Here is a 13,484-nt window from a genome sequence, read left to right on the forward strand (position 1 = left end):
TGGTGGGGAATGGGGCAGTCGGTGTTGCTGCTGCTGGACAGCCAACGCCGAGTGCCACGGTGAGCCCGGCGGACGATTCCCAGGCTGGAGCAGAGGGAGGTTGTGGGAGGGTCAAGTGGGGATAGAAGACGAGAGGGACGGAGAGAGAGGAGGAGAGAGCGGGAGAGATGCAGAGGGGGGAGGGTTTGGGGGGAGAGAGGAGGGGGGTGGTAGGGAGGGGGTGAGGGGGCTCGGGTCAAAGCGGCAGCCATAGTGCGCACGCGGGGACCGGGAGCGAGCGGTCAGGTGGATGGCATTATCCCGCAGATTGGGGCAGCAAACGCAACAGGACCATAGTGGGCTCTGATGTGGGGGGGGGGGGGCGCAGAGGATTTTTTTTTTTTTTTGCGCGCGCACTCACCTGAAAACTAATCTATGACGTCGCAGTTCCCCGCTCCGCCCCCAAACCCCCCCCCCCCCCGGGTCTGAACTCACTCCGGCGTCGAACATGAGTTCACTGTATTTGTTTCGGTGAAACGCGGTAACTAACTACACAGAGCACTGCCACACAAAAAATTGTCGATTGGAATACCGAATTATACATATATACATACATGTTTCAAGTACAGTAATGATTTCTGTAGAATTAAACCAATTGGGTCAGCAACAACATGCTGCAGGTTTACTACATGCGTTTTAAGAAATATCTAGGAAATGTACTAAATTTCCAATAAGAAGCCAGACCACGAAGTCGAAGTCAATATCGTGACGTTAACGTCTTTAACGTAACGACATCGACTTGAACACAAAACTGACATGTCTATGACAGATTGCGAAAACCTCGTTCAGATGCAAGAGGGCACTTCCGGTGGGAGCGACATGTGCTGGCAGCAATTTGAACGCAATGTTCCAGCCACATATATATATCCAAGTGAATCAGAGGAAAGAATTAAACCATCAACATTTTGTGGAAGTAGTTTCTCAATTCCATTTCGGATCTATGTGATCATCCCTGGGAAATTTGCTTTGAATACTTAAGAGCCCTGATTGTACAACCAAATATGAAGTGATTTACTTTTCTGTACACGGGCTTCCTGTCACAGAATGGTTCGGATTCAAGATACTCACTCTATTGTTTAACTCCCTCCAATCCTTGGCACTCCCTATCTCTCTAAGCTTTCATCACATATGTACATCATGGAGTTAAAGTATATGCCTCCATGTGAATGCTCGTTAATATATTGGTTAGTATCCCCGCCTGTCATGCGGGAGACCGGGGTTCAATTCCCGATGCGGAGACCATTTTAATGTTTCTTACCAAATGTATCCATGTTGTTATTATTTTGTTCCAATTAGAAAGCCTTGGGGTAAGAATATCGTTTGACAAAAGTGTATTTTCTCCCAGAAGTTACACTGTCCATCCCTTTTGCAGTATATTCTATGAAGCGCTTTTAGACGTCTCTCAGATGTGATAATGCTCTGCATCAAATGAAACAATTATTAATATTCGAACTAACAATAGACTGTTTGAATGATATCCATTGCCGAATGCAATGATTATCACAAGTGATTTTGTAGAAGCTGGAGGTTAGGAGAGTCGCGCACTCTCGATTTTGTTTGATCTCCTTTCATTATCACAAGCACAGTCCTAGCGATATAGGATTCAGGGATACAGGCTTTCCCTGTACAGGGTGACCAAAATGTCGTGATAACTGTTCTATTATCTAGAATAAAAATGTTCGTTATTTCTTTGATGCTTACTGTACAATGTAATGGATTAGCCAGACCAACAAAGCTATCACTTTACGTGTGAGTGAATGTAGCTTTTTCTTAATCTGTATCTATCGGTTTTCAAAAAAGAGAACCGTTTTGCAGTTGGTTGATATAACCGCTTATGCCGTCAAGTCGCGCTGAATAGTTATATTAATACTCCCCGTTGCACCGATGACAATGGCAAATTTTGTTTACATTGTCACATATGTCCGTATTAAATTCGTAGATCGATACATTTCCAGATTTTCTACAGCTTATTTTTCACATAGTATTCACTTCGGATAATTACAGCAATCATAATGCATGTACAATCTAATTAATTATTGATGATAATATCTGTTCTGTTATACCTGATTGACCAGATGTATCTAATTTTAGGTATCTGTATCAAATAAAATAATTATTATATTATTATAATTTTTAACGCAAGTTGTTGTAAAGTTGTTTAATTGTATCACATTCCCTGACTGATGTTGATGCGAGTTGCTCTTTACCTCAGTATCAAGGTGTTTACAAATTGTCCAGTGAATATGTTCAGTTACATTGTTAAGCTTTATCAGATATTCTGTGTTCTATTATTATAGTTACGATAACGATGATCATGGTGGGGAATGTAAGAACATTTAAAACATATTCGAAGGAATGCAATCCTTCCCTCAACGGGATTCGAACCCGCGCCGGTGAGAGCGACGGATCCCAACCACTATACCATCGGGGAACATACTGCAAAGCAATAATCCTTGTATAACCTACATGTTTATTGTTGACTGAGGGACATCTCAAAGAGATTTATTCAGTTTAGATTGGGAGAAAGTCAAATGCACTTAAATTCTAGAACAAAACACGGAAGCCAATTCCGCACGGTATTATCCCACAACAGTGCTTATGTTTTTTGGAAGGAACTATTATGCCCTGGAAAGTGATCCACCAACGGAACAACCAAACAACCAGATTCCCACTTACGTAAACAGGTGTCGAATACGAGACTTGCCCAACGTTTCGTCCTGCGGGGAATCGAACCCATTCTCTCGCGAACGAGGCGATTTCTGTAACCACTGCGCTACAGAGCTCCACAGTAATATTATAGTAGTGTAGCGTCTTTCGGGTCAGGAGGACAGACAGGGATCCGTACCGAGCTGGTAGTTGGGCTTAGACGAAATTACTTGAAGGATTTTGCAAAGCACACATGGCGGGTGGGGGGATTTGTGGAGTTAGCGAAAAAACAAAACTCTGTTTATTGTGTGCTTTGCAGATGCAATAGTTATATACAAACCTGTGTTCACGATGTGCTCCGCAGATTTTCTTACACGCATCCACTTCGGTAAAGGTAAATTTTCATCCTGCGGGCACAGAAAAAAAAGAATGCTCAAAATACTTTTCAGGACGGGCACTGAGCATTTTATTTGCATTTTATTTGTCTGAACTATTGTCCTACCATCGCGCTCTGTGTCAGACAAAACCCGTCGACAGCTGAGCCACATGTCTGTGAAGCTGAGAGAACAAAATGTCAACGCACATTACAGCAATTTCGTGAAAATCTGGACTGGTTGTTTTTATTGTTGTGATATTAGGATTAATAAATACTATTCTTAATCCTCGCGTTCTTACGTTGCCCTACCACATAATCAACATATCTTTAAAGCTCTCTACCAAGATTTTACTGTCAAGTAGGTCTTTGCGAAAAGTAGCTGTAGAAACGTAATGTTGATGTTTTTCTAACCGGAGCAAAATTCATCAAATACTAATACAATCGATTACTATGTCCCGTACGAAACTCGGCTCCCCGATCACCCCAGTCCTTGCCAGACTCTCCCAGAGAGGATCGACTTCATGGTACTCATACTTGTATTCAAGTCCCTACACTACTCTGCACGCCCCCTATCTCTCTGACCTCCGCTCTCCTCAAAACAGTACCCGTTGCATTCGCTCCACCGGGTCAGGTTTCCTCCTCGCCCCCACGAGATCTCCTATCACTGCACATAGTGACCGCCGCCTCCTGCTAAATAGTGACCCACGGCTCCTGTCACATAGTGACATCCGGTTCCTGTCATATAGTGACCCACGGCTCCTGCAACAGAGCAAACCTGGCGCCTGCCACCTAGTTACCACCGGTTCCTGCCACACAGTGCCCCCATAAGTTGTCACTTATAACCCCCAGTTCGTCTCTCTGCATATCGTGAACCACGGCTCCTGCCACCAAGTGACCCCGGCGCCTGCCACATAGTGAGCGAGAGAGAGAGAGAGAGGGAGAAAGAGAGAGAGAGAGAGAGAGAGAGAGAGGGGAGAGAGAGAGAGAACGTGCATATTAGAGTGTAAGTGAAGAGAAAGAGAGAAGGAGATTAATTTCACACCACGAGGTGAGAGAGAATGATATGACTATAAGAGGAGAAGAAGAGACGGTGATTGTGACAGAGTAGGTGTATTTGTTTGTGAGAGCGAGTGAGAAAGAGTAAGAGTGAGAGAGAGGCAATGGGGTGTCAGCAAGGATCAGGTCTGCATCTAAAAGTCACAAGGATTGATGAGGACTGTGGGAATTGGAGGATATAGGGCGAGTGGTCAACTCCTTGATATTGAGGTGAAGGCACAAACCAAACTACTGGACAATGATGACAGTCATCTGGACGTTGAATCATACGAAACGCTGTGGCAGTACCGCCGTGGCTTAGGGGCTAAAGCGCCTGTCTCTTAACACAGGAGATCCTGGGATCCCAGCGGTGCTTTCCTGAATTTCCGAACATCACACATGTTGCTTATTGCTGCCACGATTGTCACAGCATGATGTACATTGCGATTCTAGTGCTTACAAATAAGACTAAAGGTTTATTGTGTCTAGGAAATAATGCACCCGTTTGCCGTCAATTCATGAAAATCTTTCGTTTAATATATTAGTTCTTGTACAAATATATACTTATATCGGAGACACGACAGTTGTCATTAGTTTCCTGTCGATGAATCTATCATTCTCGGAAATAAAGTTGGCCGGTTGTTAGTTGTTGACAGCAATAAGCAACATGTGTAACATTTATTGGCAGTAATGTTATGCTCCTACAATATTATCACTGAGCAGTATTCAGGTAGTGCAGGGAATGTAGCTATTGGCAGATGTTTATATGCTCAACATGAGGTGTCCGGACAGAATCCAACGAATCCCATTCGGTTGGGACGGACAATTTTGCAAAGAAATCTTTTCGTGACTGCAGTTATATTTTCACTTGACAAACCTGTGACTCGAGAATAAATTTTATTCCAATATTGTAAAAGAGAAAAAAAAACTACATTCAATGAACGAAATTCGTTGGCATGATGGGCAGCTGAAACAATAAAACGGCGTTATTAGCAACACAGAACAGCAACACCTCTGTTTTAAGCAACACCCTGCAGCTGATTGCACGGGCAGCAACACAGATGTCAAAGGGAACACGAATTACTATGTTACAATATGCAAATATAATAAGAAAAACATCCCACTGGATTTTTGTCAAAAGACCACGGCAGGACTCGAATCTGCAGACTTCTGATTGCCTGCAAGTTCACCTAAGTCACACGCCTTATCCATTGGGCCACGTGGTCTACATTATGCACAGAAACTTTAGTACTAACTGAAATATTGCTTCCAATCATTGTGTTTAATTTTAGTTGGTCATCTCCTTTTCAGCTACGGTCAAGAAAAACAGAAATCTGCAAGGAATGTTAAGTATTTTTAATTGACAACTGCAACATCTCCGCATCTTTTTCTCTATCCCAAACAATAATTTGCAATTATATCCCTCCAGCCACGTAGATTTCTGCCAAATCAGGGAAGTGTAGAAATCTATATTCACAGAAAATTGATGGTAGGAGAGAGTAATGATTTTTTACTCCAATGTCCTCAATGTTTACCCAGTGATGCTCGCGATATAAATGCAAGTGGCCGTAAGCAGCAAGTATGAGGGCAGGCACTGCATCTCCAATGTCAACATGTAATTTTATCAATTGGAAGATTCTTCTCTATTTTTCTACCAATTACATGCTATATTTATATTTCCTTTACAACCCAGCCTGTTGTGTGAAATAATCTGGCGACCTGGTGGCGTAACAGTAGAGCGTCCGATTCCAGATCAGAGGCTGGGGTTCAAAATCAAGGCGATGTCAATGGTTTCATTCTCGTTAATACGGAAAACAACAGAGTGGACAGTCTCATCCACTCAATTCAAGGTTTTACCAAAGAAAAGGAACGTCATACCACATCTGTGTTTTCTCACTTTAAAACCAAATGGGTGAAAATATTTTGAAAATAATAACACATTTATGTTTCTGTCTTGCTTTGAGATGTAAATAGAGCTGATCAAAACTCAACCTCATCTGCCCTCTTTACCTTCCAGAATCGTGTCCTAGTTATATTTTGAGATATTGACACGTTACATAAGAAATAAACAATAAAAATGTTTCAGAGCTCGAATTGTCAAATGATTTTTTGACGGAAAGCTGACACAAATACAATGTATTTCTGCGGAATTTCTGCACCAATTTGCCCATAACAAGTAGCCGTGCCTTGAATGTCTAAATTTATCCAGGGAACTTTTGGCAACAACACAAAAATAAGCCTCGATTCATTTAAACGCCCACTATATGGTATGTTCATTTGTCAGGGTTGTGGTTTTAGCTGGTTATCATCCAACAGTTCCGTCGTCACACTCTGCAGTCCTCAATCATTTTTTTCCAGCCAAACTTGTCCAAACAGTCCCTGGAATTAGATAAACAGGCTCTGTTCCTTGGTAAATCATGCTCACTCCATTCTAAACACAGGAATTTCTTTGTGAAGGTAGAACTATTGGAAGGCTCCAACTTGCTATAAGCGTGATGATGGGTTTCTGAGACCAGGCTGATAACCAGAAGATTTCATTGTTGGTCATCTGTTACCATATTTTTCTTTCGAAATTTTGATCCACAAATTCTAATATGGTTGAAGGAGGGTGAGTGAAGGACTATGATGGGCGAATTGCTGAAATGTTGAACTGTATCCTCAATTGTTTTATCACTGCAGAAGAACTTAGAAGAAGTAATCTTGTATTTTTTAGAGAAAATGTAAACATTCATTTCACGTTTCAGTATATTCTGCAATGCGCTTCGAAACGTCTAGAAGACATGATAAGGCGCTTTTTCAAAGCATTATTATTATTATTAATATTGATTAAATGAAAAGAGAGAGAATTTCGAATACAGATGCATTGTGCACTCAGGTAACCTTAAAACANTTTTTAAAAATGTGAAGGGGAAAATCGACGATTGCGTTGACTCGGATTCGGACCGAGGTTACTACAGTCACAGCATAGAGTGCTAACCACGATACGATCACAGCTATACACCTGCCTCCACATATAGTGCAGTTGCGCACAAGTATAAGAAATGATGTGCAATTATGTTTATAGGATTAACATGTTATTCGCTGCTGCTCTGGATGTGCATTCTCTTATTCCTGTTCAACAGAACGTTTGATATACATTAACGGGGTGAATAATTAAGGCATTCTGAATTTTATTGTAGAAAATATTGTTCGAACATTTAGGATCAATTATTATCTGATAGATAGTACCAACAGCAAAAGCTGTGCAAACAATACTTGTACATAATTTATCATTGAGAGAGGAGTAGATGTGTGATTTTTGTCATGAATCGATTCCTCGCTGAATTTCTAACCTAACTAGTTGGTGAGTTCCGGTCTCTCAGCGTCTCGATGGATGAGTTTGCGGATTGTTTGAGTCGAGTAATTCCCCAATCCAACTGATGTTGTGACTGAAGCAAAACCAAACTACAAACGATTACGGAGTTATTCATGATATTACTTAAATTGCGAAGAATTAAATTGAAGCAGAATATATTTCTTCCAGAAGAGGACGTTCCCTGGGAGGGCTAACAGCCGAACGCGTAAACAATTGCGCTACAGAGACTTCTATGCACATTTTTGAATGAAAAGTAGAGGTATTGATTGAAACAATTGCTGTCACTTGTTATTTAGTTACTCAAAGGTGAAACCTAAATGCATATAGGTGGAAACACTGACCATTGTGAAATGAGTGATTCTTTGGGCATCAGCTCCATTTTCTGCTACAACACACATTTATATGATGTGCAAATGCCACGAAAACTTAATTTGGATCAAATTATGTCTTACATTTTTTTGCAGAATAGTTTCAAATTCAGTTAGAAATATAAGAGTGACGTGATCGTAGGTAACTATCCGTTATTTTATTCAAGCTGAGCTGCAACGCTTTAGAAAGAAATATTGTAAAATTGAATTTGTTGATCGGTTGTGGTATGTTTTTTCTCAACATTTTCCAAAATAGTCCTCATTTCGTTCAATGTTGAAGGGGACCACTTCTTAATTTTTCTTGAAAATTGAACGTTTCTACCTCCTTGCATATGCATGAATTGGGAATTTCGGGACAAATTACGTGTCAGAAGATATTTAACTTTTGACGATGAAAGGGAATGCTGGAGCTGAAGGAGTGAAGTTTATTTATGAAGGAATCAAAATAATCGCACGGCCATTACTACTACCACAGTCTCAGGGTATTGCCTCATGGCGAGAAACCGCTGTCTGCTGGTGGAGTGATCTTGGTAGCTTCCACACACAGCTATTTCTGCTCAGAAATCACATCTGACCCGGTCGATGTAAAATGAGCATAAGATCATGAGCTTTTGATCGCGGTCGGATTCGAACTCACGTCCCCAAAGGGACTGATCCAGCGCCTTAGAAAGCTCGGCCACGCTATCCCAGGTTTGCCCTTGTCTGCAAAACTCATCATCTTATGTTAAGTTCACTACTTATGTTAATAGTTTGTTTGCTGCTATGATGGAGAAGCGGGGTCAAAATCAGACAATCTGTTGAACTTTGTGGAGTAAAACAGCATAATCTTTAGCTAATCAACAATTTCAAGCATTGTTTAAAGTGATATTCAGACAAAGCTCGTTGTGGATTCCATTGACTGATTGTCCTATTGCAGCGCCTTTCAAATAACTTTTCAGAAATTAAACTTGTTTGTAGGATCAGGTGCCATTGATTTGGAAACTCTCAACACGGCAGTCACTTGCTTCACGGCTGCAAGAACTTGAGCACTTCTTACCTCCTGTTTCCAAGGATATAAACCAACTTTCCTACATGCATTCGGAAGATCTTTCAGCTATCACATCACATCCCCGAATTGCAGGAGTTTTGTGAATGATCGGAAAGTTAGGTGGAAAAGAGTTTTACTCTTTTCTCAACAGTAAGGAATTCACAAAAGTTTCCGTAGTGTAGCGGTTATCACGTTCGCCTAACACGCGAAAGGACCCAAGGTTCGAAACCTGGCGGGAACATTTATTTATATTTTATTAAAAATTATCATTGTTATTATTGACGAATACGTAATCATTCAATTGAATTGGTTGGAGCCGCATAATGTACAGACACCATTAAAAATAATTACCATTTGTAAATCTGTAAACATTAAGATTTCAGGCAACAAAAAAACATAAAACTTTATTTCTGCTAATGAAATGAATTCCGTTATAGATCTGACATAAACACATGAAGATTTCTTTCCCGTTGAACTCAACTTTTCCAATCATTGCAGAATCGAATCCATTAAAGTGAAGGAAATAACATGACAAAGCTTCGAATTGGGCATAACATATTCTCCTGTTAGCATAAAATATCTCTTCAGAGTTTGTCAAACACAGTCAGGTGTGGATAATTTTTTTTATGAATCACCAACAACTTGTATTTCACATAAGACAATACAGAGTGAAAGGGTTAAACCTGCAACTCCGAAGAAAGGTATGTTGGAGATGAGGCAATGAAAGGACGGCGATTTGGTATCACAATGGAGATAGCAGACAGATGGAGATTGATTGAGGTAGAGTAACCGAGGCAGCTTTCCAGAGCTGGAGGTGGGCAGAGACACACAGGGAAGGTCAGTGTTAGCTCACTACAGGACAATGGCAGAGACTTGGGAATCAAGAAATTAGAAAGATAGGGTTGTGGTGGGTCACGAAAGCATCTGAAGCTGATGAACTTGAAACAGACCGTTCAAATGTAGCATTAAGTGGAGCCCTTGTAAAATGTGGAGTAGATCTGGAATTTACTCCACGATATACAATTTTCACTGGTGTATCTGCATTAAATGATGATGTTTTGTATCTGATAACATTTGGTTAGACGTCACCATGCTCACATTATCTTGTAAGGAAGAAAAATTAGGAAATTTTCTTTAAAAATGCGATGTTTATCTCATATTAAAATGTCGTCTGCTTGATGTTAGGGAAAGGGTGGATAAACATTCGTATGTACGCCCTTCCACCCCCGACCAAAAAGAAAAGAAAACTAACGCCCGAACAGGTACTTGAACCCCGGGCTCTCAGTTTACTATCAATTTGGATATTTTAAAAGTCTGATGCTCTACCGACTGAGCTATCCGGGCTTCATGATCTCTGTATAATAGGTATCTTATCTCTGCAACATGCCTGGTCTCTCTTTAACAGGGCTGATCTGTGTATAAGAAGACTGGTAACTTGTATAACAGGCCTGGTGTCTGTATAACAGGCCTGGTCTCTGTATAACAGGACTGGTCTCTGCAGAACCGGCTGTCATATTCAAGATTGATTAAATGTGCGGATAACAGAATAAGAATGTGGAATGTCAATAGCGATGGATATTTTGCAAAAGGCTAATCTCTCTCTTAATATCTTCATTCGCTATGAAAACTAATGATTTGCTTGTGACTCGCCACAACTTTTTTGATGTTGTTAATCAGTGGCTTCTCCACTTCTGAACTCTGAGCAATGACTGCTTTTAAAAATTGTACGAAATCTTGTGTGAAAATATTAACCTTGAAATAGGATGATAACGTAAGTGCTATACAGATGTAAAGGTCCATATCGGCTGGATTATATTCGTTGCATTGGCGAGAACTGAATGTGGTACCCACCCGGCGGTGGGGTGAGGAAAGATGATTTAGACCTTTGTCAAACAGCCTGACAAACCATTCACCAAGCCCTGCCTCGACCACCCCACCACCCCTCGCCTTCAACTGACACTGCTTCCAATTGAGTGGCTCCTCACCTCGCTCGGGTTTAATACTCGCTGCTTGGCCTCAGCCCCGTCCCGCGCTCTCGTGGGTCCGCTCCAGAATCAGCGACGCGTAACATAAATATGTAGAAATATAATTCTGCTTTAGATACTCATAAGAATCACAATGGAGTTTTTGCAGGTGACAGATACCCGACTGACCAAAATCTTGTTTAATTGTAATCAATGCAACATATCATTTACAGCATCGAGTGAACTTTTTATTTGTTTTCGAGGATCTCAATCTTCTGCTCAGGTTGGAGAGATCGATGGAAGTAAATATTATTTATCCTTTCTATTTAAAACGAAAAGGACGTGAACAGCTAAGTTATATTTCTGAATGAGCGCCACACAACAAAGCTTCCAATCGCGTGTCAAATCTCCAAACATCTAAACACGACATGATGTGAACATGAATCGCTTTCCAATGTCAAGTCGACTGGTAAAATTTGGATAAAATAAACGCTATGTCGTATGATTCTGGCCTTGTCGCAAAGATGTACAATCAATCTGTCTCATAAATAAAATTTAGCCCAATGACTTAACAGAGCAAATGGTTATTTAAGACTAATCTTCATTTCCTCTCTAAATTGTTCTGAGTCACGGCATATATGGAAATGTTCATTCAGGAGCTCAATCGCTGTATCATGAATCCCGTCTGTTGTATGGTATACCGAATATTAATGACTTTCTCTTCATAGTTATAGTTTGAAATTCACCATATTAAGGGATAGACAACATTTGTCATGCACAAAAGTGGAAAACTTGCCAATAGACTGAAGAGCAAAATGATGGAGTTTATCCGTTTCGCCATCTCGGGATTGTTCTGTTCATTACCACTGCTGTCACCCCGGATTCTTCTGCGAGGTTTACTGGCTACTAAAATGTGCCTGACAGTCAGAGCATTGATAATGACAATAGGAATGGATTCAAGTACAGGAATCAACCGATCGTACGCTCTGCAATATGGTGAAATGTACTAACTGGGTTTTTCAATGCAGTAGTTCGGTTTATTATATTCTGTGGCAAGGGGAACAAAAAGAAGATAAACTGGAATGCCCTGCCCACAGCTGAGCACACGCATGGTAGGACTAACCAAACTGGCCGATATCACAGAGCACTATCTGCTTTTTATTGCAATATAACATACCATAACATATACGAACCCTTCGAGCCTGCCCCGCCATTCAATCATGACAACAAATGGCACCATAACGATCAACCGTGAAGGCAACTGTTAGCCAAATAGAGCATCGAGCGGCTGAAGACAAAACAAAGTTTCTGAAGTTACGCACATTAATGTAGTACAAGAAGCTGAAAAGGAAATAAATGTTATTTGTGCGATTCAGCATCCCATCAAATATTATACCGATTGCCATGGATACCAGGTAGAGATGAAGAATTTTGATCGACCGCACCTTCCATGGGTCACGATTACATCCCCAAAGAGTTCATTGAAAGGTAAATAATAACAGGCTAATGGCAGAGCAGGTTCTCATTAAATCATTCAAATCAGACTCATGATCATCAGTTCACACAACAGGTTTGGGTGCAGAACAGTTTTGTTCCATTTTATCATACGTTCCCAGACAGCAGAGGATATATTTCCACTCTTCATCAAGCTTTTTTTTATTTTGTGCTTGTGTGTGTATATCTGTCTTTTTCTCTCTTTGTGTCACTTTTTCACTCTTTCTGTCAGGAGGCTGTGTTGCTGCGGTAGAAGGGGGAGAGTGGACGCAATGAATGAATCGGGGAGATGTTGCTGCCAGGGCAGGGACGACATTCCTGGCCTTTTTTCCCACGCAGGGATTTGCACCTCGAAATCCCGATATCCCAGGATTAAAATTCTTAATCCCGGGATTCAGAAATTGTACTGGGAATGCAATCCAATTTATTGCAATCAATCTCTTAAAGTGTTCACATTAAACCCTATATCAAGACAGTTCTGGAATTTTAGGCAACGACTGGATCTCAATTCAAATTCTCCAGTGAGGCCTCGTGTATCAGAGACTTTCGCTTAATGTTCGGACAGATCGCCAGACCTCAATCTTGTTTATTAATATCCTGTAATCCAAATTAACCTGAAATAATCTCCTGAGCACCAGGTTATTTCTGAGAATGATCAATTTGCAGTAACACTTATTTTGCCGCTTTGGATGTTGCTGTGATAACTGGGGTTATCATTCACTCTGGCTGCGGTTTTTGCATAAGTACGTGGCTGTATGCAGCATTGTGACATGTTATTGACAAGAACATTCACCTGGGCTTAAATAAAACTATTGGAAATCAAGCTATGGCGCCGTGGCTTAGATGGCAAAGCGTCTGTCTAGTAAACAGGAGATCCTGGGTTCAAATTCCAGCGGTGCCTTTGATGCCATTCATCCTGGAACATCACTGTTTTTTGGTGCTTGTTGCTTTGCGTTTCAATGTATGGTGAATTGGTGCAGAAGCAATCGCCAATTCTGTCGTGAACTCCGCAGCCCGATTACTGCCGCCTTTGCCAAACTCCAAAGACTCCTGTCATAGAGCGGATCCGACTCCAAGATCTTCACTCCATTGTTTAAATCCCTCGGTTCCTTAGCACCCTCTTCTTTCCCAAACCTCCTCTCTCCACATAGCACGACTCACTCCCTTCACTCTACTGTCT

General features: G+C 41.0%; 2 non-coding genes across 2 annotated transcripts; both read left to right on the top strand.

Annotated features, from left to right (window-relative positions):
• The first annotated feature begins 9,013 nt into the window (after positions 1–9,013).
• On the top strand, positions 9,014–9,087 carry trnav-aac. The gene has a single exon. It is a non-coding gene; the product is annotated as a tRNA-Val (tRNA).
• A 4,045-nt stretch (positions 9,088–13,132) lies between these two features.
• On the top strand, positions 13,133–13,205 carry trnat-agu. The gene has a single exon. It is a non-coding gene; the product is annotated as a tRNA-Thr (tRNA).
• The last annotated feature ends 279 nt before the right edge of the window (positions 13,206–13,484 follow it).

This window comes from Callorhinchus milii, unplaced genomic scaffold (assembly GCF_018977255.1).
Source record: "Callorhinchus milii isolate IMCB2004 unplaced genomic scaffold, IMCB_Cmil_1.0 Scaffold1113, whole genome shotgun sequence".
Taxonomy (NCBI): domain Eukaryota; kingdom Metazoa; phylum Chordata; class Chondrichthyes; order Chimaeriformes; family Callorhinchidae; genus Callorhinchus; species Callorhinchus milii.